Genomic DNA, 25066 nt, shown 5'->3' with positions numbered 1-25066 from the left:
ATGCACGACAATCACATCTGCTATTCCAACCCATGACAGTGTGCGTGTGAGTCATACTTCGAGTTTTGATGTCAATTATGCATTTCTCGTGGTCCATCCCGGCGTGAGGGCGGGAGGGAGGGAGGGCGTGATGAGATGAGGTGTGCCGGGCACCTGTTTGCTGGCGAGCGTGTTGGGGGCGGCAACGTGTGGAGGCGGCCGGCGTGGACAGCGGCGGGACATTTGGCGGGAAGGAGGGACGCATCGCACGGCCAACCACCGACCCGCGGCGTGATGTCACAGGCCAAAGCAATGCTGGGGAAGGCATCACCCACTCCCTGGCAGGCTGTGTGGGAAGTGTCCTTGCGGGGAACAGGTGGTGCGGCTGAAAGGGTGACGGGCTGACACAACCACCTCACGTCCCCGGTGCGTAAACTATTTCATGTGATGAGGGGAAAAAGGCTAAGACAGACGGCCTGAGTAAACGAACCGTGTGTTAACCTGGCAGACCTTGGACCTTAGAGCCTTCCCGACCTCTCAAGGCCGCTCCTATTATTATTATTATTATTATTATTATTATTATTATTATTATTATTTTTATTGTGGTATCGATGGTGGTGGCGAGTAATGACAGTGGAATGATGATAATGATAACAAAAGCGGTTGTGTTAGTTATAGTGGTAGATGATGTGGAAATGAAGGTCCGTAATGCAGGTAAAACTTAAGTGACATTGATAAGTGTTGTTAGAAGTGGTGTAGAAGTTGTAGATGTGATAGTAGTGTTAGTAGTAGTAATAGTAGTAGTTGTAGTACTAGGCGTAAGGAAGTCAATACCGGTATAATTTTAGTGATTATGATAGTAGTGGTAGTGGTAGTAGTAGTAGTAGTAGTAGTAGGCGTAAGGAAGTCAATACCGGTAGAATTTTAGTGATTATGATAGTAGTAGTAGTAGTAGTGTAGTAGGCGTAAGGAAGTTAATACCGGTAGAATTTTAGTGATTATGATAGTAGTGGTAGTGGTAGTAGTAGTAGTAGCAGTAGTGAGAGTAATAGTAAGGGTAGGGGTGGTAGCAATGACGATAAAAGTGGTAGCAATAGTAGTCGTAAGGGCGGTAATAGCAGCGATATTGGGGACAGTAGCAGTAGGAGTCACAGCAGTAGTAACGTGAACCCCATAACATCACCACCACCACCACCATCGACAGTAACACAAGAGGGTTCCCTTATTTAGTTGAGCCGCGAGGGTTGTCTTGGGGCCGCCGCCGCGCGTGGACACCCAGACACACCCCGAGCCTCACCATTAAGCCTCACCCTAGCAGTGCTGAGCCGACGCTTGCTGAGTGCCATGACGTGTCAGTCTCCCCGCACAGCACAGCACTTTCACATGCTGACTCGCGCCTCCCTTACACCCACACGCTGATTCGTTATTAGTTTCTTATCGTCTGACTCATTGCGTGGTATCTATTTGCATATGACTTTTTTTCCTTCACATTTCACTCTGTTAGTCTTTCTTTGCATTTTATTCCGTTTTTCCTCTTCCTCACATGCATTCTGGTATCTCCATCTCTCCCTCTCCTAATCACTTCATTCGCTCTCCCCATCCAATTATCTCCCCCTCTCACACCTCCCACGCATACATACACACGCACGCGCAGAAACACACACACACACACACACACGTACGCAACTTAGTAAGGGGCTGGTGTGAGGACTAGAGGACTAAATTCAGACTTATTAGCAGTCTTTTAGCTTTGGTTCTTTGTAGGTGGTCACGGGGCAGGCGCATGATTGTCTGGTAGTTGAATGCGGGCGGCGCGCGACCGTAGAGTTTTGACCGTGATTAGAATGTTAGTAGCGATGTCTGAGGTTGCGTTTGGGTTAGGTTGAGTTTGGTTTGGTCGAGTTGGTTTGCGTAAGTGTGTGTGTGTGTGTGTGTGTGTGTGTGTGTGTGTGTGTGTGTGTGTGTGTGTATAGAGTTTATAATTATCTTTTTGTGCATTATTTGTTATTTTTTCTTAACATCTGTACGCATACGTTAACAATCTTATTTTACTCAATTATTCACCCCCTCCCACCCCTCTCTCTCTCTCTCTCTCTCTCTCTCTCTCTCTCTCTCTCTCTCTCTCTCTCTCTCTCTCTCTCTCTCTCTCTCTCTCTCTCTCTCTCTCTAAATCGATACCAGACAGACAGAGAGAGAGAGAGAGAGAGAGAGAGAGAGAGAGAGAGGCTCGTGGTGAATGAAGAACCCCTCACCTATCCCCACCCTTCCCGTGCTTGTGGGAGAGAGGGAGTGGAAGGGGGAGGGGGAAAGGGAGAGGGGCGGAAGAGAGGGACGCGACTTCATTGAGTGGGTGGTGGGTGAGAGGGGAGGGAGAGGAAAAGAGGAGGAGGGGGAGGAAGAAAAGTTAGATCAGTAGGAACGTGACTCTCTCTCTCTCTCTCTCTCTCTCTCTCTCTCTCTCTCTCTCTCTCTCTCTCTCTCTCTCTCTCTCTCTCTCTCACACACACACACACACACACACACCATGTCTAAATTTAACTTTCAATTACCTATATTTGACAAACTCTCTCTCTCTCTCTCTCTCTCTCTCTCTCTCTCTCTCTCTCTCTCTCTCTCTCTCTCTCTCTCTCTCTCTCTCATCACGTACGCCACTCTCTTTACCCTTCTCTCCTTCCCTTCACAGTTTTTTTTCTTCCTTTTCTCCTCAGCTCTATTTTTCCTTCATCACAACCTATCTCCCTCCGTCCCTCTCTCCCTCTCTCTCCCTTCCCATTTTCCTTCCTTCCGTAGGCTCTCCCATTGACCTGCTAACCTTGTCTGACCTTGAATGGAAGGGCGTGGCTTAATATCAAACTCCTCCTCTTGCCTCCCCTCCCTCCTCTTTATCTTTCTCCTCCTTCACCTCTTCCTCCTCTTTGCTCTCTCTCCCTTCCACCCCCTGACGCTCTTCCTCCTCCTCCTCCTCCTCGTTCTCCCTTCCACCCACCCCACCCCCTGATTCCCTTCCTCTTCCTACTCTTTTTTTCCTCCTCCTCCTCCTCCTCCTCCTTCTCCTCCTCTTCCTCTTCCAATTCCTCTTGTTGTCTGCTTTCGACCCTAACCTACCTATCCAGTCTTTCTCTTTCTCCCTTATCGTTTATCGGTCCAGCTATAGTCTCTCTCTCTCTCTCTCTCTCTCTCTCTCTCTCTCTCTCTCTCTCTCTCTCTCTCTCTCTCTCTCTCTCTCTCTCTCTCTCTCTCTCTCTCTCATCACGTACGCCACTGTCTCTACCCTCCTCTCCTTCCCTTTACAGTTTTTTTTCTTCCTTTCCTCCCTAGCTCTCTATTCCTCCATCCATCCATCCATCCATCTCTCTCTCTCTCTCTCTCTCTCTCTCTCTCTCTCTCTCTCTCTCTCTCTCTCTCTCTCTCTCTCTCTCTCTAAACGAGGTTATGTAATTTTCTCTAGTACGTCCTCCTCTTCCTCCTTCTCCTCCTCCTCCTCCTCCTCCTCCTCTACACCTATTCTCCCCCATATTGCGTACTTCCTTCCGCTCTTATCCCCCCCCCCCCCTTCTCTCTCCCTCCCCTTCTATTTCCTTTGTTCTCCTTCCTCCTTCTTATCTATCTTCTCTAGCGTTTCAAGGTTATCGGAGATCCATATTCTATTCACTCTGGGTAGAAGGGCATTAGTATTATTAGTATTATTATCATCGTCATCATCATCAACGTCATCATCATCATCATCGTCATCATCATCAACGTCATCATCATCAACGTCCTCATTTTATTCTTCTTTTTTTTGGGGGGGGGGAGGGGAGTAAGTGTATTGTATTTTTCCAGTCCTTTTATTTTTTTTTACATCAGAGGACAAGGCTCAAGGGCAATAAAAAGAGCACAAAAAAAGCCCGCTACTCGCCGCTCCTGTTATTTTTCGCTGCTATTTTCTCCCATATTCGTTTCTTTTTCCTTTCATTCTTGTCATGTAATTTTTCAATGTATTTTTTTTTAGTTTTCCTGTTTTTCATTCAGTATTTTTTCTTTTGATTCCTTTTTTCCCCTGTGTTATTTTTCACATTTATTTTCCTCTCGTTTTCCTTTTTTTTCCTTTTTTTATTTCCATGATGTCTTCCGTGGTATCTCTTTTTTTCCTGTTTTCCGATTGTTTCCAGCGACATATCATTTCTTTTTCGTTTCGTATTTCCTTTTTTTTACGTTTTTATGTGAGCGGTTTTCCTGTCTATATTTTTCTTTCTTACCTGTTAGCCTTTCTTTTCCATTCACCATTATTTCCTTTTTCGTTTCCGTTTCCTATTTTTTCTCTATTTTTCCTTCTTTCCTGTTTCCTTTTCCTGTTATTTCCTGTTTCATTTTCGTTTCCTGTTTTTCCTCTGCATTTTTCATTGTCTTTTCCATTCACCAATATTTCCTTTTTCATTTCCGTTTCCTGTTTTTCCTCTGCATTTTTCCTTCTTTCTTGTTATTTTTTCCATTCACCAATATTTCCTTTTTCATTTCCGTTTCCTGTTTTTCCTCTGCATTTTTCCTTGTCTTTTCCATTCACCAATATTTCCTTTTTCATTTCCGTTTCCTGTTTTTCCTCTGCATTTTTCCTTCTTTCCTGTTATTTTTTCCATTCACCGTTATTTACTTTTTCATTTTTGTTTCCTGTTTTCCTCCCTGCATTTTTCCTGCTGTTATTTCTTCCATTCGCTATTACTTCCTTTTCTGTTTTCGTTTTCTATTTTCCCATCTTCACCACGACCTGAGCCCTCGCTGGGGTGTCTGTTTAGCCCGCCCAAATATTTACCATTTTCTGTGTTGTGAGAACTCTTGCCCACTTCCTTTGTCGCGTGTTTTCTTACTTTATTTTTCTTTAGGGAGGCTCTGTGTTTCCTTTCCTCCTCTTATACAAACTCTCTCTCTCTCTCTCTCTCTCTCTCTCTCTCTCTCTCTCTCTCTCTCTCTCTCTCTCTCTCTCTCTCTCTCTCTCTCTCTCTCTCTCTCTCTCTCTCTCTCTCTCTCACTTTAACCATCATCATTTTAGGGTATTTTCCATTATCAGACATCCTGGGAATATTTCCTATCTAAATTCCTATTCCTCTCTCTCTCTCTCTCTCTCTCTCTCTCTCTCTTCCACTCACTCTCTTTCCCTCTCTCTCTCTCTTCCCCTCTCTCTCTCTCTTCCCCTCTCTCTCTCTCTTCCCCCCTCTCTCTCTCTTTCCCTCTCTCTCCCCTTCCCTCCTTCCTTCATCCCCTCCATTACCATCACTTCATCATCATCACCTTTCCCCTTCCTTCCCCATTTCTTTCTACCTTCCCTTCCATCTATTACTTCACAACCCCCTTTTCTCCCCTTCCCTCCCTTCCCCTTCATCCCCCTCCCATTACCCCTTAATCACACTCTTCCCCTTCCTTCCCCATTTCTTTCTACCTTCCCTTCCATCTATTACTTCACAACCCCCTTTTCTCCCCTTCCCTCCCTTCCCCTTCATCTCCCTCCCAATACCTCCTAATCCCACTCTCCCCCCTCCCTTCCTCGTTACTCTTCACCCTCCCCTCTATATCTTATCCTCTCCATCGTATTTTTCCTCCAAATTTACCTACCTACCTGGCTATCTCCCTACATACCTATATACATACATACACATACTTACATACCAGAAGAGCGGCCGAGGGACAATATATTCATGCTTCCATCACGCTCCACTACAGTTATGCTCCTGCTCCTGTATAGAAATTAGGGCGAGAGAGAGAGAGAGAGAGAGAGAGAGTGTGTGTGTGTGTGTGTGTGTGTGTGTGTGTGTGTGTGTGTGTGTGTGTGTGTGTGTGTGTGTGTGTTTCTATCGCTACAGAAATTCCTAACCTTTTATTTATAGTTTATTTTTTCGACAACTGTCTTGGCATTATTGACCTGTGCCCTCCTTCTCTCCCCTCCCCTTCCCTTCCCTTCCCCCTCCCTCCACATCCCATCCCCTCCCCTCCCCTCCCCTCCCCTCCCCTTCCCCCTCCTCCCATACATCAAGGGGAGACTATAAATAAAGGAAGGGAGAGAGAGATGGGGAGAAGCGAGAGGGAGAAGGGAGTTATATATAAAAGATAAAAAGTGTGTAAGCTGATATGTGAACAATGGTATGGTATGGGACTTATGCAATGGTAAGTTGTAATGGTGATGGGGTGGTAATGGATAGGCATGAGGATGACAAGAGGAAGAGGGTAAGATTATGCAAATGGGACGAGAAGAAGAAGTAGAATGATTGTCTCCGTGGGTAGGAGTGCCTGTAGTAGTGTTAATATCATCGTTTTTTCTTGTTTTCCTGTCATTTTCACTTATGTATCCTTTCGTTTTTGTTTCCCGTTTCTTTTCTTTATTTATTATCCATTCCATTTATCATCGTTATCATCATCATCATTATTATCGTCATTTTAATCTTATTCTCCTCCTTTTGAATATCATCCTTACATTCTCTTCATTTTTTTCATCGGGTCACATTTTCCATCGATTAGTTTAGTTTAGTTTTTATCTCCAAGTGGTCGAGTGGGTTATAGACACAAGCTAAGGAAGACTCTATAGCCAGGAAGAGGCGATTTGAACCCTGTTACACTGCAGGAATACATCAGGAAGGGCATTCGATCTTATACCCCAAACCCAAAGACAAAGCCCCCAAAACATCGACCTTATAGGAACATACGTTAAAGATGCCAAGAGAGAGAGAGAGAAAGAGAGAGAGAACAAGAGGTAAGACAAGGACAGAAACGAGGGCAGGAGGGAAAGCAGGATCAGAACATTTTCAAGCCATAGAAGTGTTGTAGTCCATCCTAAGAGTTCAAGAGGACGGCATGGCGAGGTGGTGTAAGACTTGAGAAAAAATAAGGTTAAGAAGGTAAAGGAAGAGAAATGGATGAGGGTTGGTTTGGAGGTTCATATAGTTGCAATAAGTGGTATGTGGTGTTCTTAGGTGTGTATGTTGATAGCGTGGGGGGGGTGGAGGGGGAGGAAAATCAGGGCATCAAGAAATTGGGGTTAGGTTAAGTAGGGAGGAGGAGGAGGAGGAGGAGGAAAGGGAGGGATTACAAGGGAAGTTAGATCACATTTAAAGGCATTATTCTAAGGTGTGTGTACAAGAGAGCTCAGGAGAAAGAAAGGGAAGAAAGGAAGGGAGGGAGGGGAAAAAGGAAGGGAAGAATGGAAGGGAAGGAAAGGAGAAAAGGAGGGAAGAAAGGGTAGGTTAGAGTTAGATCATATTTAATGGCATTATTCTAAGGTGTGTGTACAAGAGAGCTCAGGAGAAAGAAAGGGAAGAAAGGAAGGGAGGGAGGGGAAAAAGGAAGGGAAGAATGGAAGGGAAGGAAAGGAGAAAAGGAGGGAAGAAAGGGTAGGTTAGAGTTAGATCATATTTAAGGGCATTATTCTAAGGTGTGTGTACAAGAGAGCTCAGGAGAAGGGAAGGGAAGAAAGGAAGGAGGGGGAAAAGGAAGGAAGAATGGAAGGATAGGAGAAAGGAAGGAAGAAAGGGTAGGTTAGAGTTAGATCATATTTAAGGGCATTATTCTAAGGTGTGTGTACAAGAGAGCTCAGGAGAAAGGAAGGGAAGAAAGGAAGGAGGAGGGAAAAGGAAGGAAGAATGGAAGGGACGGAAAGGAGAAAAGGAGGGAAGAAAGGGTAGGTTAGAGTTAGATCATATTTAAGGGCATTATTCTAAGGTGTGTGTACAAAAGAGCTCAGGAGAAAGGAAGGGAAGAAAGGAAGGGAGGGAGGGGAAAAAGAAAGGGAAGAATGGAAGGGAGGGAAAGGAGAAAGGGAAGGAAGAAAGGATAGGTTAGAGTTAGATCATATTTAAGGGCATTATTCTAAGGTGTGTGTACAAGAGAGCTCAGGAGAAGGGAAGGAAAGGAAGGAACAAAGGATAGGGATAGGGTGCATACAGGAGGTTAAAGTTAGATCATATTTAAAGGTATTGTTCAAAGGTATGTATAAAAAAGAACTCAGGTAAGGGAGGAGAAAAGGAGGAGGAGGCAAAGGCATGAATTCCGGGTTTGAAATGACAGACAGAAAGTGAGTTGTAATGCAGAGAACCGGTTTGAGGTTTACCAAGAGCGTGGGAGTCAGGGGAAGGATAGACTGTCCGGGCAGGGCGTCAGAGAGGGGAGGGAAGGAGGAGGAGGTGTAGGAAGGAGAGGGAGAGAGGGAGAGAAGGGAGGAGAGAGAGAGAGAGAGAGAGAGAGAGAGAGAGAGAAAGAAAGAAAGAAAGAAAGAAAGAAAGAAAGAAAGAAAGAAAGACAGACAGACAGAGATGGAGAGAGAGAGAGAGTCTGGGTCTGGGTCTTGGGTCCAGGTCCAGGTCCCAGGAAGAATAACCTGGTGGCTGCCGAAACAGTCACCGCCGCTCGGAAGAGGTCTTTGCCCGAAGGAGAGACTGGAGGGAAGGAGAGAGGGAGGAGGGAGGGAGAGAAAAGGTGACACATGTGCTAAGGGCTGTGAGGGGGGGGGGGGGGGCGTGAAAGGTCAGCAAGTAGTGAGGTAGGAGAGGCAGGGAGGGAGGGAGAGGAGAGAAGGAGGGAGAGAAAAAGTAACACATGAGCAAAGAACGAAGGGGGGGAGGTGGAGGGGACGAAGGTAAGCAGCCAGGGAGGGAGAAAGGGAGGTAAAAAAAGAACTGAGGAAAGCAAGCAGGGAGGGAGGAATTTGGGGAGGTAGAGGGGGAGGTAAGAAAGAGAGGAAGGGAGGAGAAGTACAGAGGTAGGCGCTGTGGGAGGTAGAGAGAGAGAAAGGGAGATCAAAAAGGAACTGAGGTAAGCAAGCAGGGAGGGAGGAATTTGGGGAGGTAGAGGAGGAGGTAAGAGAGGAAGGAAGGGAGGAGACGTACAGGGAGGTAGAGAGGGAGAGAGAGAGAGAGAAAGAAGGAGGAATCAGGCAGTAAGGGAGAGAAAAGGAAAAGAAGAGGAGGAGGAAGAGAGGAAGAGTGAGGGAGACGTACAGGGAGGTAGAGGGGAAGGTGGGTGAGAAAGAGGAAGTGGAAGGAGGAGGAAGAGGAGGAGGAAAGAAAGCGGAAGAGGAAAAGGAGGAGGGAGTTGTGAATAGAGGCTGAAAATATAGGCGAAAAAGAACGGGAGAAGATAAAAATGGAGGAGAGAGAGAGAGAGAGAGAGAGAGAGAGAGAGAGTAAAGGAGGAACGGGAGGAAATTGTTAGCTGAAAATGGGCTAGGAGGTAGACAGGGAGGAGAGAGAGAGAAACTTGAAGCAGGAGTTTCGTTTTGAAGTTTTCTTGAAAGGCGACGAAGAAACGCGAATTTTAAGAACCTTCTCATTTCAGTTTTTTTGTATATATATATTTTTTGTCTTTGGGATCTGAAGTTTCCTCTTATTGTTGTTCTTATCGTTTTCCTCTCCAACATCAACATCATTTTTATCATCTCCTCCTCCTCCTCCTCCTCCTCCTCCTCCTCCTCCTCCTTCTTATAATTATCATCATCATCTTTCTAATTTATCACTATGTCCATCATCATCACACTATTCCGTCACTTGCCAGAGTAAACCCTATCATTATAAATAATATCCATAATCACACACACACACACACACACACACACACACACACACACACACACACACACACACACACACACACACAGGCTCCATAATTACGCACACACACACACACACACACACACACACACACACACACACACACACACACACACACACACACACACACACATTCGAATCTCGGATACACACCTTTGCTACTCTGATTCTCTCTCTCTCTCTCTCTCTCTCTCTCTCTCTCTCTCTCTCTCTCTCTCTCTCTCTCTCTCTCTCTCTCTCTCTCTCTCTCTCTCTCTAAGGAACTAATTTTCCCCGTGCTAATGATGTCTTAATTTAAATTGAAAGGAAGTTTTATTGATTAACGTCTGATAATGAAGGAAGAGGAAGAGGAGGAGGAAGAGGAGGAGGAGGCGGAGAAGGAGGAGGAGGTAGACTGTTTATAGTTTTATTTTCTTTATTTTCTTATTATAATTTCTCCTCTTTTCTTTCCATATCTTCCTCTATTTCATTTTAGTCGTCTTTCTCTTCTTTCTATTTCTCCTTTCTTATTTTTCTTTCCTTCTGTTTTTAATCACTTTTCTCACCTTCTCATATTTTCATCTTTCCCTCTTCTCTCTTTTGCTTGTTTCTCCCTTCTACTCTCTTTAATATAACTCTCTCTCTCTCTCTCTCTCTCTCTCTCTCTCTCTCTCTCTCTCTCTCTCTCTCTCTCTCTCTCTCTCTCTCTCTCTCTCTCTCTCTCTCTCTCTCTCTCTCTCTCTCTCTCTCTCTCTCTCTCTCTCTCTCTCTCTCTCTCTCTCTCTCTCTCTCTCTCTCTCTCTCTCTCTCTCTCTCTCTCTCTCTAATACCTCTCCACGTTGAGTAGTCTTCCTTAAATCCTCCTTCCCTCCTCCCCCTTCCCTCCCGTTCCCTCCAGCTTTTCTCTCCTTATCTCCTCTCTCCAAACTGTTTTCCTCTCTACCCTTTTCTCTTCCTCTCTCCTCCTATTTTCTCTTCTATTCACGCCCTTTACTCTTTTTCTCCTCTCCTTCCTCTTCTCTCCTCTCCCTTCCATTTTCTTTTTTTTATTTTCTCATCAATCTTCTTTTCCGTTTTCTTGCTCTCCACTTTATTCTCCTTTTTTTCCTCTTTTCCCTTCTCTTATTATTTCTCATTTCTTCCATTTTCCCTTTTACCTTCTTTTCTTTTCTCTTTTGCTCTTTATCTCCTCTTCTTCCTCTCCCTTTCCTCTACCCTCTTTCTTATTTCACACGGTCTCATTAATCTTTTCTCTCTCCGTGTTCTCCCCTTCATTTTTCTTCCCATCTTCTCCTCCCTCACTTATTTTCTCCCCTCCTAACTCTTCCCCTCATTAGTCTCCTCTCCTCTCCCAGCCAACTTGTCTCGTACCATTTTTTCCCTTCCCTTCCCATCTCTTATTCTCCGTTCCCTTCCCTCTCCTCTCCTTTCCTTCCCTTCCCTTCCCTTCCCTTTCCTTCTCTTCCCTTTCCTTCCATTTCCTTTCTTTCCTTCCCTTCCCTTCCCTTCCCTTCCCTTCCCTGCCCTTTCCTTCCATTTCATTCCTTTACTTTCATTCTCTTTTCCTTCCCTTCCCTTTCCTTCTCCCTTTCCTTCCCTTCCCTTCCCTTTACTTCCATTTCATTCCTTTACTTTCCTACTCTTTCCTTTCCTGCCCTTCCCATCCCACACACCCTTCTCCTCCCTTTCTCCCTTATACCTTCCCTTCACCTCCTTCTTTTCCAACGTGTCCTTTCCCCCTTTCACTTTCATTACCTTGCTCTGCCGTCCATCTCTCCCTCTCCCTCTCCCTCTTCTCACCCTCTTCCTTTCCTCTCTCGCTCCGTCTCCGTCACGAGGGAAGGTAAAGAAAAAGCAAGTGGGTGGTTTTCTCAAGGTTATGTAAGCGATTAGTTTGAATTATTGAAGGAAAGGAAGGAAAATGATAAGCATGCCCTCTTCTTTTCCTCCTCCTCCACTTTTCCTCCTCTTCCTCTTTTCCTCTTCCCCCTCATCTTCTATTTATTATCTTCTTTATCATCTTCATTCTCGGTTTCCTTTATTTTATTTTCATTATTATTTCTCTTCGTTTGTTCTCTTTTTTTTTCTGTCATTTTCCTGTTTTATTTCTTTTGTTCTTCCCCGACTTCATTTTTTTAGTTTTTATTTCTTTCTATCTTCTGGTCTCTCTTTTCTCTTCGTTGGTCTGTCAACTGCCAAAGCCTCCCACCCCTCCCCCCATCTCTCTCTCTCTCTCTCTCTCTCTCTCTCTCTCTCTCTCTCTCTCTCTCTCTCTCTCTCTCTCTCTCTCTCTCTCTCTCTCTCTCTCTCTCTCTCTCTCTCTCTCTCTCTATCTCTCTCTCTCTCTCTCTCTCTCTCTCTCTCTCTCTCTCTCTCTCTCTCTCTCTCTCTCTCTCTCTCTCTCTCTCTCTCTCTCTCTCTCTCTCTCTCTCTCTCGTCGATCTTGTGCGTGAGAAAATGTGTGCACCTGTGTCCTCTTTGTCCGATTCACGTAAATGACCAGGTGAGAACAAGGAGGAGGAGGAGAAGGAGGAGGAGAAGCCGGTAGTGGAGGAGGAAGACGAATAAGGAGGCAACATAAAGGATTACGTATAGAGGCACAAGAGGAGGAGGAGGAGGAGAAAGAAGATGAAGAGGAGGAAGAGTTGGAGAAATAGAAGAGCCAGATGGTGAAGGAGGGGGAGGGGGCAAGGTGCAATGTAGGTAGAGGAGGAGGAGGAGGAGGAGGAGGAGGAGGAGGAGGACGATTACCTGATTATCTAGCTGCCAAGCACAAGTGGAGCATTAGGAGGAGGAGGAGGAGGAGACGGAAGAGGAGGAAGAGGAGGAGTAAGATGTGGAAAAGGTGGATCGTCGAGCAAATTGAAGCGATACTTAAAAAAAAAGAGGAGGAGGAGGTGGAAGAAAAATGAGAGGGGAAGGTGAGGCCACTATGAAACAAGAGAGGAGGAGGAGGAAAAGGAGAAAGGGGAGGAGGAAAACAGGACAGAGGAGGAGGAGGAGGAGGAAGGAGGAGGGGAGGGTGGTGTTAGTGATAAAAAGAAGAGTTTGAGAAGTTTGAGACATTACGAAACAAGAAAGAAGTTTGGAAATGCGAGAAAAGTGGGACAATTGGAGAGGAGGAGGAGGAGGAGGAGGAGGAGGAGGAGGAGGAGGAGGAGGAGATGAATAATGCAGGAGGGTAAAATTAGATAGAGAAGAAAAGGAATAAACATAAATGAGATAGAGAGAGAGAAAGAAAGAGACAGACACACAGACACATTGGCACTGACGCAAAACTAATTACCAGGTTGATGACGTAAACTGAAGGTAGAAAAAAAATGCACGTGGCGAGGGTGGGAAGACATTAATTGAGGTGTTAACAGGGAGGTGAAAGGGTTGGACGCGTGCCAGGTGGGAGAAGAAAGGGGTGGCGGGGGGGGACAATGATTAGGAGGGGTGAAGGACGAAAGGGGAGAAAAGGAGGAGGGGGCGTAGAAGAGTGGAAAAGGGAAAGAAAGAAGGGGAGAATGAGGAGAATGAGGGAAGAGAAGGACTGTCAAAGGAAGGGAAAGAACAGCAGAAGTGAAGGAGATACAAAGAAGAGATGGAAAAAGAAGGGAAGGGAAAGGAGAGAGGAGGTAGAGAGATAGAGGAGGTGGTAAGGGAGGAAAGGAGGGAGGTAAGAAGGGAAAGAGGGGGAGGTAAGGAGAGATAAAAGGGAATGAAAGGAGGGAGGTAAAAAGGGATGGAGGGAAGAGGGAAGGAGAGGAGGGAGGTATAGGGAGAAAGAGGAGGAGAGGCAGGGAGGAACGGAGAGGGAAGGGGAGAGATGGAGAGGGAAGGTAGGAAAGGAGGGAAGGGAGTGAACGAAAGGGGGTAGGTAGAGAGATGGAGGGAGGTAGGGAGAAAAAGGAGGTAGGGAGGAAAAAATGGGGGAGGTAGAGAGATGGAGGGGGAAGGGAAGGAAAGGAGGGAGGTAAGGGGAGGGAAGGGAAGGAAAGGAGGGAGGTAAGGGGAGGGAATGGAGGGAAGGAGGAAGGTATGCAATAGCGAAGTCAAGATTGTAATGGTGATTCAGAACCGCGCGACTCCTCCACACTTGAGCTATTTTCGAACACCCCTTTCCGTCCCCCTTTCTATTTTGGCGCCTCTCCCCCTACCATCCCCCTCCCTCCCCTTCCCCCTCCCTCGCCCCTCTTCCCCTCTTGTCCCATCTCCAAGTAAGGCTGAAAGTTCCGTGCCTGCTAATGTGATCTCGCCTTTTTGTCTCTCTCAAATTGGAGGATGATTGAATTCTGGGCGTGATTATCTTTTTTTCACTGGTTGGGTGTGAGGAAGGGAAGAAGCGTTAGGGGGGAGTGGGTGGGTGGGGTGGGTGGGGGATTTACTCACTGCCTTATGTGGACACTGGTGGTGAAGGACGGCGTGGGGGGGAGGGGGAAGCAATCTCCTTTATTTTTTCCTTTATTCATGTTTTCCTTTCTTCATTTTCTCGTTCACTCATTCAATCATCCATTAGTTTTCTTCCTTTCTTCCTTCCTTCGTTTCTTGATTCATATTTTCATTTGTTTTTTACTTCTTCATTTCTATCTACATCTCTCTCTCTCTCTCTCTCTCTCTCTCTCTCTCTCTCTCTCTCTCTCTCTCTCTCTCTCTCTCTCTCTCTCTCTCTCTCTCTCTCTCTCTCTCTCTCTCTCTCTCTCTCTCTCTCTCTCTCTCTCTCTCTTCATTTCTTTCTTCATTCACTCATTCATCCATCCATTCTTCTTTCTTCCTTCCTTCCTTTTTTTTATTCATAGTTTCATTTGTTTTTTATTTCTTCATTTTTAGCTCCATTTCTCTCTCTCCTCATTTTTTTCTTCATTCATTTGTTCATTCATCCATTATTCTTCTTTCTTTCTTCCTTCTTTCCTTTCTTTATTCATAGTTTCATTTGTTTCTTTCCTCATTTTTAGCTCCATTTCTCTCTCTCCTCATTTCTTTCTTCATTCAATTATTCATTCATCGATTCACCATTTTTTCCGTTCTTCCTCCATTTCTCTCTTTATTAATTTCTTCTTCAACTAACGTTCTCCCGCGACCCGTGACGGCGTGCGCCTTATAGTGAGGGTGTGAGGGGAGGGCGTGGAGACTGGTTATCCTGTGGGCAATGTCTTCCACTTGGTCCTATTCGAAGGGGATGCATGCGATGTAATTAGTCGTTATTAACCCGTCCGCTGCGATTGGCACAGATTCGGCTTTCACTGGTAGCCTGGTAACATATAGTCCCAGGTCTTTCTCTGCCTCTGTGGTGGATAGTCGAGTGTTTCCCATGTGGTATTGGTGTGCTGGATTTCCCCTCCCAAGGCACATGAATTTATATTTTTCTTCATTGTTTTGTAGCAGGCACTTTTTGGTGATGTGTTCTTGTAGGAAATGCGCAGTCAAGGGATTAACAGCGACATTGAAGACCATCAAGTATTACGCATCGGCCGTCACGCACCTCTGTCACGCACGACCACCGCTGAGCGTCCTGAGCTGTCGCCGCCGCCCGCTCGGATAATTATGTAGCCCCGCCGCAACCCTTGAAGCGCCCACCCGCGATCCAGGAGTGGCTGTCCTCCGATTTAATTGCCCCGCTCATCATAATTAGCGGGCATGTTAATTGATGTCTCTCCGTCCCATCCCCTGAGTACACTGGTGATGGTGGTGGAGGAGGTGAGTGTATTGATCACCCGTTGAATGTCACGATGGGTTGCTCAAAGGTTGCCAGGCTGAATTATGCTCTGCGGGGCTGGTGTCCAAGTGTTCAGTCTCTGGTCGTCGCGCCAAGAGTGAGTTCATTACGGGATATCAAACGAAAAACTCTTCAACGAACGTTTTTTGATTGTAAATAATGTTTCGGCGTAATGAGGAGGCTCGGTTCCGGTGATTCCCAGCGGCGCCGAAACATTGCGGCACACTAATGGCGAGCCTCAGGAGGGCCCCGCGCATCCCCCTCTGGCCTGAAAAAAAATGCGGGGTGTTACACAAGCAATATCTCTTTGTTTTAAGCGGCCCATACACGCTCAAATTTTTTGTCAAATTTTTTGATGTCAAATTATTTGACGGTTTGACGTTCGCCATGGCTCTTGGCTTAGCATTGAAGAGCACAGAAACGAAAGAGACTAAAGTGGGCCCAGCAATGGTATCTGTGTCGTGAACGATTTGGCCATGTTCCTTTATAAAATGAATTAAGAATTAGTGAACCTGATGTTTTAAAGAACTTTCTTAGCATGGATTGAGAATCATTTGACAATTAGAGATCTAGAGACCATATACATAACCAAAAAAAAAAACACACTTGCCACACACGCACAAATTATTTTGATGTCAATCAAAAATATCTACTGAAATCAGATGATTAAAGATTTGACATCAAACCTTTTAGGCTTATGTTTGTTTTTGATTTTTAAAATATATGTATATGTCAAATAATTTAGACATCAAGCTGCGGGGTGTTACACAAGCAATATCTCTTTGTTTTATGTTATTGTTTGATTTTTAAAGTATATTGTCTGTCCAGTCTGTACTTAACAAGCTGAGGGGTGTTAGACTAGCAATATCTCTTTGTTTTATGTTATTGTTTGATTTTTAAAGTATATTGTCTGTCCAGTCTGTATTTAACAAGTTGCGGTGTTAGACAAACAATGCATTTTTTTTACAACAATGAAAACAGCTAAAAGGCATGACAAACAGAAACACAAAAGTCGGCTAAAATAAAAGATATAAGCCCTTTGGGAAACCAAAAGCCCGCTAGACAAACAAAAGCCCGCTGGTAAAACAAAGGCCCACTAGAAAGCAAAAGCCTCCTGGAAAACAAAAGCCCTCCAGAAAAAAAAAAAAGACCATTCAATGTTGCCGTTTGATTTTAAAGTAGTCTAATCTGTATGTTTTATTTTATTGAGGTGATTGGCAGAATACGCTACACATATTGCAGGCATTTTCTTTTTCTGTTTTACCTCTGACCTATCTCTCCTCGCGTATTAAGCTGGCAACAAGGAGAAAAGAATCAATAATGAATACTATGGATCCAATCTGTCTGTCCAATCTTTATCTGTAACTCACATAACCTGACCACCGGAAAACGTTACACAATGTTGCAGGCATTTCTTTTACCTCTGATCTATCTTTCCTCGCGTAGACAAATTAAACTAGCAACAAGGAGAAAAGAATCAATAATGAAAACTTTGGATCCAATCTGTCTGTCCAATCTGTATCTTTAACTCTCAACCTGACCACCGGAATACGTTACACAATGTTGCAGGCATTTCTTTTACCTTTAACCTATCTCTCCTTGCGTAGACAAATTAAACTAGCAACAAGGAGAAAGGAATCAATAACGTGGATCCAATCTGTGTCCAATCTGTATCTGTAACTCACATAACCTGAGCGCCGGTATACGTTACACAAGTTCCAGGCACTTTTCTCTATTCCCTATGCGTCTGACCTATCTCCCTTCACCTAGACACATTAAACTTGCAGGAGGAGGAGGAGGGAATCAATACTATCAATGCTATGGCTCCTGATCGCTAAGGGGCAGTGTGGTCGCAACGATTGTGGATTCACGAACTATTGAACTCCTCGGCCCGGGGAGAGATGGGGATGTCAGGATTCTCAGGGCCTTATCCTTCATTTCGGCACGTAAGCACATACATTTAACAAGGCTTTCGTAGGAGTTGTGGGTATTGGGTCCACACCAAGGAGATCGGTCACTGGTATTACCATCCTCTCTCTATTCCCTCAAATCTCCTTTTCTTTTTCACTTCTCCATTCCCTCCCTTCTCTTTCCTCTTCTCTCCTCTAATCTTGAATCATCTCTCTTCTCCTCTGTTCCCATCCCTTCTCTGTCCTCTTCCCCCTCTAATCTTGTATCATCTCTCTTCTCCTCTGTTTCCCTTCCCTTCTCTTTCCTCTTCTCTCCTCTAATCTTGAATCATCTCTCTTCTCCTCTGTTTCCCTTCCCTTCTCTGTTCTCTTCTCTCCTCTAATCTTGAATCATCTCTCTTCTCCTCTGTTTCCCTTCTCTTCTCTTTCCTATTCTCTCCTCTAATCTTGAATCATCTCTCTTCTCCTCTGTTTCCCTTCCCTTCTCTTTCCTCTTCTCTCCTCTAATCTTGAATCATCTCTCTTCTCCTCTGTTCCCTTCCCTTCTCTGTCCTCTTCTCTTCCCCCTCTAATCTTGTATCATCTCGTAGTTTTATGGCCCTGGTGGTAGTCTGACCCTTCCTCTGTACCGTGAATGTGAAAAAAAGACTCATTACAACCCGATTAATCTTCTTTTCAGCATTTGGAAATAGTTGATTCGAGAGGAGGAAGCGTCTGAGAATTCCAGGACTCCTATTCACTCGCTTTGATCACTGTTGAGAGGCAGGGGGGGTTCGGCGTCAAGTGTTTTGGTGCTCTGTGTAAAGGCTGCATCGCGAGAAATTTCCCAGACCTGATAAATAGATCGCGGGATTGATCGGTTTCTCTCTTTTATCCGATACGACCAAAGACCGATTTTTTTCTTAGCAATAATGAGGAGATAGATTGATAGATAAAAGGATGGATAGATATTAGTGGATAGATAAATGGATAGGTAGTTATATATAGATAGATGGTATGATATATTGATAGATAGAATGATAGACAGTGTTTGTGTGCGTGAGAGAGAGAGAGAGAGAGAGGATTCCCAACCATCACTAGAAAGTCAGGAAAGAAAACGACAAAAAAGGAAGAAAATACAATAACAACAGATATATTAGAGAGAGGACGCTACCAACAATAAACCAACACAAACCCATATTCCCAACAACCACCAACGAAACAGGAAAAAGAAATAAAAGGAGAAAAAACAATACCAACAACAGACCTAACCAGCTTAAAACCCAGACTGGCCTACGTGACAGCTCGGGCGAGGACACAGCAGCGGGTCGGGGCTGGTGTGCTTGGGTGTGTGGGTGGGGGGGTGGGGTGGGGTGGGGGAGGGGACACTCAGGAAGACTTACAAATTACAAAGATCACAAATGCTATAACCTTACAAGGATTTCACTTTGCCTCGTCTGTCGCTCTACAAACCTTGCATACCGCTCCCACACTTCAGCTTGCCTCTTCTTATACGTTGTTGCTTAATCGTTTGTTTTTGTTATATAGGTCTGATTTTTCCATCTTCTGTCTCTCCCACTCTTCAACATTTTTCAACTTCACTTCAACTTCACTTCATGTCTGATTCACTTCATGTCTGATTTTTCCATCTTCTGTCTCTCCCACGCTTCAACATTTTTCAACTTCATTTCAACTTCACTTCATGTCTGATTCACTTCATGTCTGATTTTTCCATCTTCTATCTCTCCCACACTTCAACATTTTTCAACTTCACTTCAACTTCACTTCCCACATTCAACATTTTTCAACATTTTTCCATCTTCTCTCTCCCACATTTCAACATTTTTCAACTTCACTTCCCACACTTCAACATTTTTCAACATTTTTCCATCTTCTCTCTCCCACATTTCAACATTTTTCAACTTCACTTCCCACACTTCAACATTTTTCAACATTTTTCCATCTTCTCTCTCCCACATTTCAACATTTTTCAACTTCACTTCCCACACTTCAACATTTTTCAACATTTTTTCATCTTCTATCTCTCCCACACTTCAACATTTCTCTTCCTCTCTTTTGCTGTTGCTTAATCGTCTGTTTTCATTATGTAGGCCTATGTCTGATTTTTCCATCTATCTCTTATTTATTCTTCTTTTAGTGTTTTTCTCGGTCTGTTTATGTTTGTTTGTTTGTCTGCTCATTGTGTGTTTGCTCTCTCCATCTTCTGTCTTTCCTTCAGTTCTCTTTTTTCTCTGTTTGTTGTTTGTATATATGTTTATGTTCCTTTGTTTGTCTCTTTTAATCTTTCAGTGTCTTTCTCTTCCTATCTGTCTGTCTATACCTTCATTTCTACTTTTCCTCATTCTTCTGTCCAAATCATTTCCCCCTTCCTCGCATTCCTTTACTGCCTGTCACCTCACATCACCATACCTTCTCAAATGACTCGTGCGATACTTGGCTCGTCACTAAAATTACAAGCAAAGTCATGTGTTTAGGTTATTCAATGCACATGACCTTCCCCCCGTCCTTACATACCGAGGAAGGGGGAGGGGAAGGAAGGGGAAGGGGAAGGGACAGCGCTCTCTTTATTTATCCATGTCAAGGGTGTACGTACGACATTTCCCGTTGAGGTACGAGACACCGCCACACAAGCGTACCACACAGTCATGTTTATATATTGATGAAGACCTTGGCATGGTTTGAAGAACAGGCGTACGTCACGAGCTGCCCCATAATCCACGCCTCGGTATGTATTGAATCCACACCAAAGAGATCGGTCACTAGAATTACCATCCTTTCTCAATTCCCTCAAATCTCCTTTTCTTTTTCACTTCTCCATTCCTTCCTTTCTCTTTCCTCCTCTTTTTCCTCCCCTATTCTTGTATGTCTGTTTCCCTTCCTAATTATCCCTCCCTTTTCCCTTCCCTTCTCTTTCCCCTTTTCTTCCTTCCTCTAACCTTGTATCATCTCCTCCTCCTCCTCATCTGTTTCCCTTCCTCATCATTTTTCCCTTTTCCTTCCATTTTCTTTCCCCTTTTCTTCCCTCCACTAACCTTGTATCATCTCCTCCTCCTCCTCCTCTGTTTTCCTTTCTCACTATCCCCCCTTTTTTCCTTCCCTTCTCTTTCCTCCTCTAATCTTGTTTAATCTCCTCTCTCCTCCTCTGTTTCCCTTCCTCCATATCCCACCCTTTTCCCTTCCCTCCCTCATTCTTGTGTCATATCCTCTCTCCTCCTCTGTTTCCCTTCCTCCATATCCCACCCTTTTCCCTTCCCTCCCTCATTCTTGTGTCTTATCCTCTCTCCTCCTCTGTTTCCCTTCCTCTTCATCCCTCCCTTTTCCCTTCCTTCCCTCATTCTTGTGTCATCTTCTCCTCATCTGTTTCCCTTCCTCATCATCCCTCCTTTTGTTCCTTTCCCTCAACCCTCTTCTCTTGCCGTGGTGACGTTGAGGAGTGGTCGGGTTGGGTGAGTGGGTCAGGCGTGCCAACCCTTCCCCCGCCGCTGCCCCGTGAGTCAGTTGGCATGCATAACGGATGGGGGGAGGCAGGGAGGGCTAGGCGGCTGATTGGCAGGTGAACGATCAGGTACTCGATCGACATACCTGTGCGGAGTGTTTTTATTTTTTTATTAGTGTCGTTTTGTTGTTGTTGTTGTTGTTGTTGTTGTTGTTGTTGTTGTTGTTGTTGTTCATGTTATTATTTTTTATTGTTGATATTACTACTATTTTTCGTCTCCCACTTTTCTTCTTCTCTTTCTTCTTCTTCTTCTTCTTCTTCTTCTTCTTCTTCTTCTTCTTCTTCTTCTTCTTCTTCTTCTTCTTCTTCTTCTTCTCATTATTATTATTATTATTATTATTATTATTATTATTATTATTAGTAGTAGTAGTAGTAGTAGTAGTAGTAGTAGTAGTAGTAGAGTTTGCTGTTATAAAAGAAATAAAGTAGTCTTAATAATAACAGTAGTAGTGATATTTATTTATACAGTGATTTAGTTTCGTATTAATTACAGCACAAAACTGAATCATTAAATAAAAATAAGATAAAATAGAAAGGAAACTAAACATATTCCATTAAAATTCGGCTCGTTTCTTTCTTGTTATAAGCTTGAAGATGAAAGATAATTTGAATGTCAGCCTCGTCGATTTATGGCGCCTCGTTAAATTATCAAACGTCTCAGATTAATGGCGGCCCGGGCTTTTAATTCCGTTGTCAAGAAGCTTAGTCGAAAGGTCACCATCTCTCTCTCTCTCTCTCTCTCTCTCTCTCTCTCTCTCTCTCTCTCTCTCTCTCTCTCTCTCTCTCTCTCTCTCTCTCTCTCTCTCTCTCTCTCTCTCTCTCTCTCTCTCTCTCTCTCTCTCTCTCTCGCACACTGTTACCATCTTCTCTCCATTTCCTCCTATCTCTTCTTTTTTCTCTTAATTCCCTTCTCTTTATTCTTGTTTACGCTTCTCTTCTCTTCTCGCTTCCCTCTTTTTCCCCCTCTCTCTCTCTCTTCATCCCTCAACTCTCCTCTCGTTTTTTTTTTATCTTCTCCATTCCTTACCTTTTTCCTCCTCTTTTCCTCTCCATTCTTGTGTCCTGTCCTATCTTCTCTTCCTCTCTCTTTTCTCTCTCCTTCCTTCCTCTCTCCCTTCCCTCTTCCCTTTCTTTTCTGTTGTTGTTTTTCTCTTGCATTCCTTCGTCTTCTCTTTTCGTCAATATTCTTGTCTCCTCTCCCCTCCTCTCCTCTTCTCCTCTCTTCCTCTCCTCTCCTCTTACCTCCCTCTCTCCCCCAGAATTTCCAGGAACGCGCATAACTTAATTAATTACTCAGAGGGCAAACGATATTTTTCTTGCTGTGAGGTAATTGTAAAGGGGGGGAATGACGAGGAGAGGAGGAGGTATGCTATGAAGTGTGTGTGTGTGTGTGTGTGTGTGTGTGTGTGTGTGTGTGTGTGTGTGTGTGAAGCTGACCATGAAAAAAACAAAAGAGGAGGTGAAGGAGGAGGAGGAGGAAGGAGGAAGGAGGAGGAACACAAACGAACACAAAGGAAGAACAAACAACAGCAGACCAATTAAGTAGAGAGAGAGAGGACTTAAGACACTTGTTGAAAAAGAGGAAAAGGAAAATTAGATAAAATGAAAAAGAAGGGAACGAAAATGTGGGAGAGAACGATGAAAAAGAAAAAAAGAGAAGGAGGAGGAAGAGGAAGAAGACGAGGAGGAGGAGGAAGAAGAAGAGGAGGAGGAGGAGGAAGACGGAAATAAATCATCTGGACTGTAAGGGAAATCAATACATTCTTGAGGGCGATGCGCGACAAATACACACACACACACACACACACACACACACACACACACACACACACACACACACACACACACACACACACACACAACCCCTCACACCCACTTCCCCCCTTCCACCACCCCCTCCCAACCCCTTCCCTCACACACACATCAGCCAGGTAAGTCCAGCATGTACTCCGTCACCTGGCCACGCCTCTCCCTCGTTACCTGTGTCATGGAGGGAGAGGGGAAGGAGGGAGGAGGAGAGAGGGGATAATGTAATGTTCGTGTTAGTGATGGTATACAAGTGTTGATATAGATAGCGATACATGCAGCGTTATTAGTTAGACGTTTCTCAATATATTTATCTGTAATTATCTATCTCCTGCCATTTCCTCCCCTCATGACTGCAAACACTCACCTGTGATTACCACCTGCACTTCTCTTCCTCCTCCTCCTCTTCCTCTTCTTCCTCGTATTTCTCCTCCTCGTTTCTGCGCACTTCTCTTTGCTTAGTTTCTGCCTGTGTGTATGTGTGTGTGTGTGTGTGTGTGTGTGTGTGTGTGTGTGTGTTTTCGGGAAGGAGGAGGAATGAGTGCTTTTAAGTAGGAGAGAATTAACGTGTGTTGTGGACTTGCTAAGAGCCATTTCTCCCTCCCTTCACCCTCTCCTTCCCTCTTCCTCCCTCCTTCCTCTTCTCTTTCCTTGCATATCCCTTCTTGTCCTCAATCATCTCCAACTTTGCTCCTTTTTCATCTTCCCTACTTTCCTCCCCTCTTCCCCCTCCTTTCTCCCATTTACCTCCCCTCCTGTCTTCCTTCCTTCCTCCCTATCTTCCTGAATACTTTCCTCTGCCTGTTCACTTTTTTCTCCTATCTTCTTTTTTTTCTCCTCTTCCGCATTCTCCTCCAGTGTACCTTCATTTCTCTTTCTGTTACACCGTCTTACATTCCTCTTTATACTTCTCCTCCTCCTCCTCCTCCTCCTCCTCCTCCTCCTCCTCGCGCCCAAATCTTGTATCCCGTTCAAACCAGTAGTATACAGCTTTCCTTTGGCTTCCCGTTCTTCGTATTCGGTATAATACTCGCAAATACATAAGTCTCCTTCCTGTTTGTATGTGTGTGTGTGTGTGTGTGTGTGTGTGTCCCTGTAACACCTGTCCAACCGTCCCCGGGAGCCCTGATCACCGAGGGGAAGGAGGAAAAAAGAAGGAAAGGAAAAAAAATGTACATGGAGAGAGAGAGAGAGAGAGAGAGAGAGAGAGAGAGCTTTGGTCAGGTCACCTTCAAAACTGAACTCTGGCGTGTGTTGACTCTATTTTACTATTATTATTATTATTAGTAGTAGTAGTAGTAGTAGTAGTGGTAGTAGTGGTCGTAGTAGTAATGGTAGTAGTCGCAGTAGCTTGTATTTTTACCTTCCTTTTAGACCTCACCATAAAAGTCAAAACAAAACAAAAATAATAAGAGCAGTTTAGAGGTCAAGAGTCTTAATTAGAGAACACAATTATCTTTGTTAACGTGGGGGAGGCTTGGCAGCGGGAAGGACAATAAAACCAGAAATAAAACAGCGGCGAGTGAGCATTGCCTTGTATCACACTTCTCGCGAGTCTCAGCGGAACGTACCACTCCCCTCCACTCCACTGTTATGTTTCGTCAATCCGTCATTTTTAACGAGTGAGAGTTGACAGGAAAAGGGAAACAGAGGAAGGCAAATCGCCCCTTTGGTAGGATATCCCGGCGAGGTGAAGGAACTTAGGGCGTGGGTTCATCTCTTATTTGGAGCGCGTCGTCTTCCACCTCTCAAATTCCCCCGCAGTGTTGCCTTTCCTTATCTTTTATCGATGTTTTCATGCTGACCGCTCGTCTGAACTTGATAACTGCACGCCATCACCCCTTCCGCGACCTCTCTGCACACGACTTACTACTCTAGCTCATCTCACGTAACTGACAGCTCTTTCGGCCACCTCTCCGGATTCTTTACAGGAGCAGCGAGTAGCGGGCTTTTTTTATTGTTTCCTTTTTTTGTGCCCTTGTGCTGTCTCCTTTGCTGTAAAAACAAAACAAAAAACAAAATCCCAATGCTGTCCAAATCCCTTATGCAAAAGTTAACGTGCATCTTCGTTCTTTCATCCCTTTCGCTGGTAAAACTGGAATAGCCTTCGTTTGCCTGTTATTCCCTCCTGCTTATGACTTATTTACTCTCAAGAAGGAAGTATCAAGAAACCTTTCCATTCGATTCTGACCCTCTCTTTCGGAAGCTCTCACTGTTCACTATTTGCAGGATCAGCGTCACCGGGTATTTTTATTTTTTATTTTTGCCCTTGAGCTGCCTCCTTTACTGTGAAATACTAATGCCCAGTCCTCATCCTCGAGCTTGGAAACACATGGGGCGCATTACAAGACATTTCGTCGCCCAAAAACACCTATTTCACAATGCTTTCTTAGGAGTTGTAGTTTATGACCTGATGGTTGACCCCTCCTCTGTACCGTGACCCTCTGTACCGTGAACCTAAAGAAACACTCATCAGAACCCGACTGACCCCCTCTTTGACCTTTAGAAATAGCTGACGTGAGAAGCCAAAGTGTCTTATAATATCGAGTAGGTTGGTTTTATAAGACTATCGTTTCTCACATTAACAATTTCTAAAGGTCAAAGAGGAGGTCAGTCGAGTTCTAATGAGTGT

General features: G+C 44.5%; 1 protein-coding gene across 9 annotated transcripts in view; it reads left to right on the top strand.

Moving 5' to 3' along the window:
* Positions 1–25066, top strand: part of LOC127010404 (b(0,+)-type amino acid transporter 1-like) — a 113103-nt gene that overhangs the window by 47178 nt on the left and 40859 nt on the right. The window lies entirely within an intron of this gene.

Source organism: Eriocheir sinensis, chromosome 43 (assembly GCF_024679095.1).
Source record: "Eriocheir sinensis breed Jianghai 21 chromosome 43, ASM2467909v1, whole genome shotgun sequence".
Lineage (NCBI taxonomy): Eukaryota > Metazoa > Arthropoda > Malacostraca > Decapoda > Varunidae > Eriocheir > Eriocheir sinensis.
This window is presented reverse-complemented; position numbering and strand designations above follow the sequence as displayed.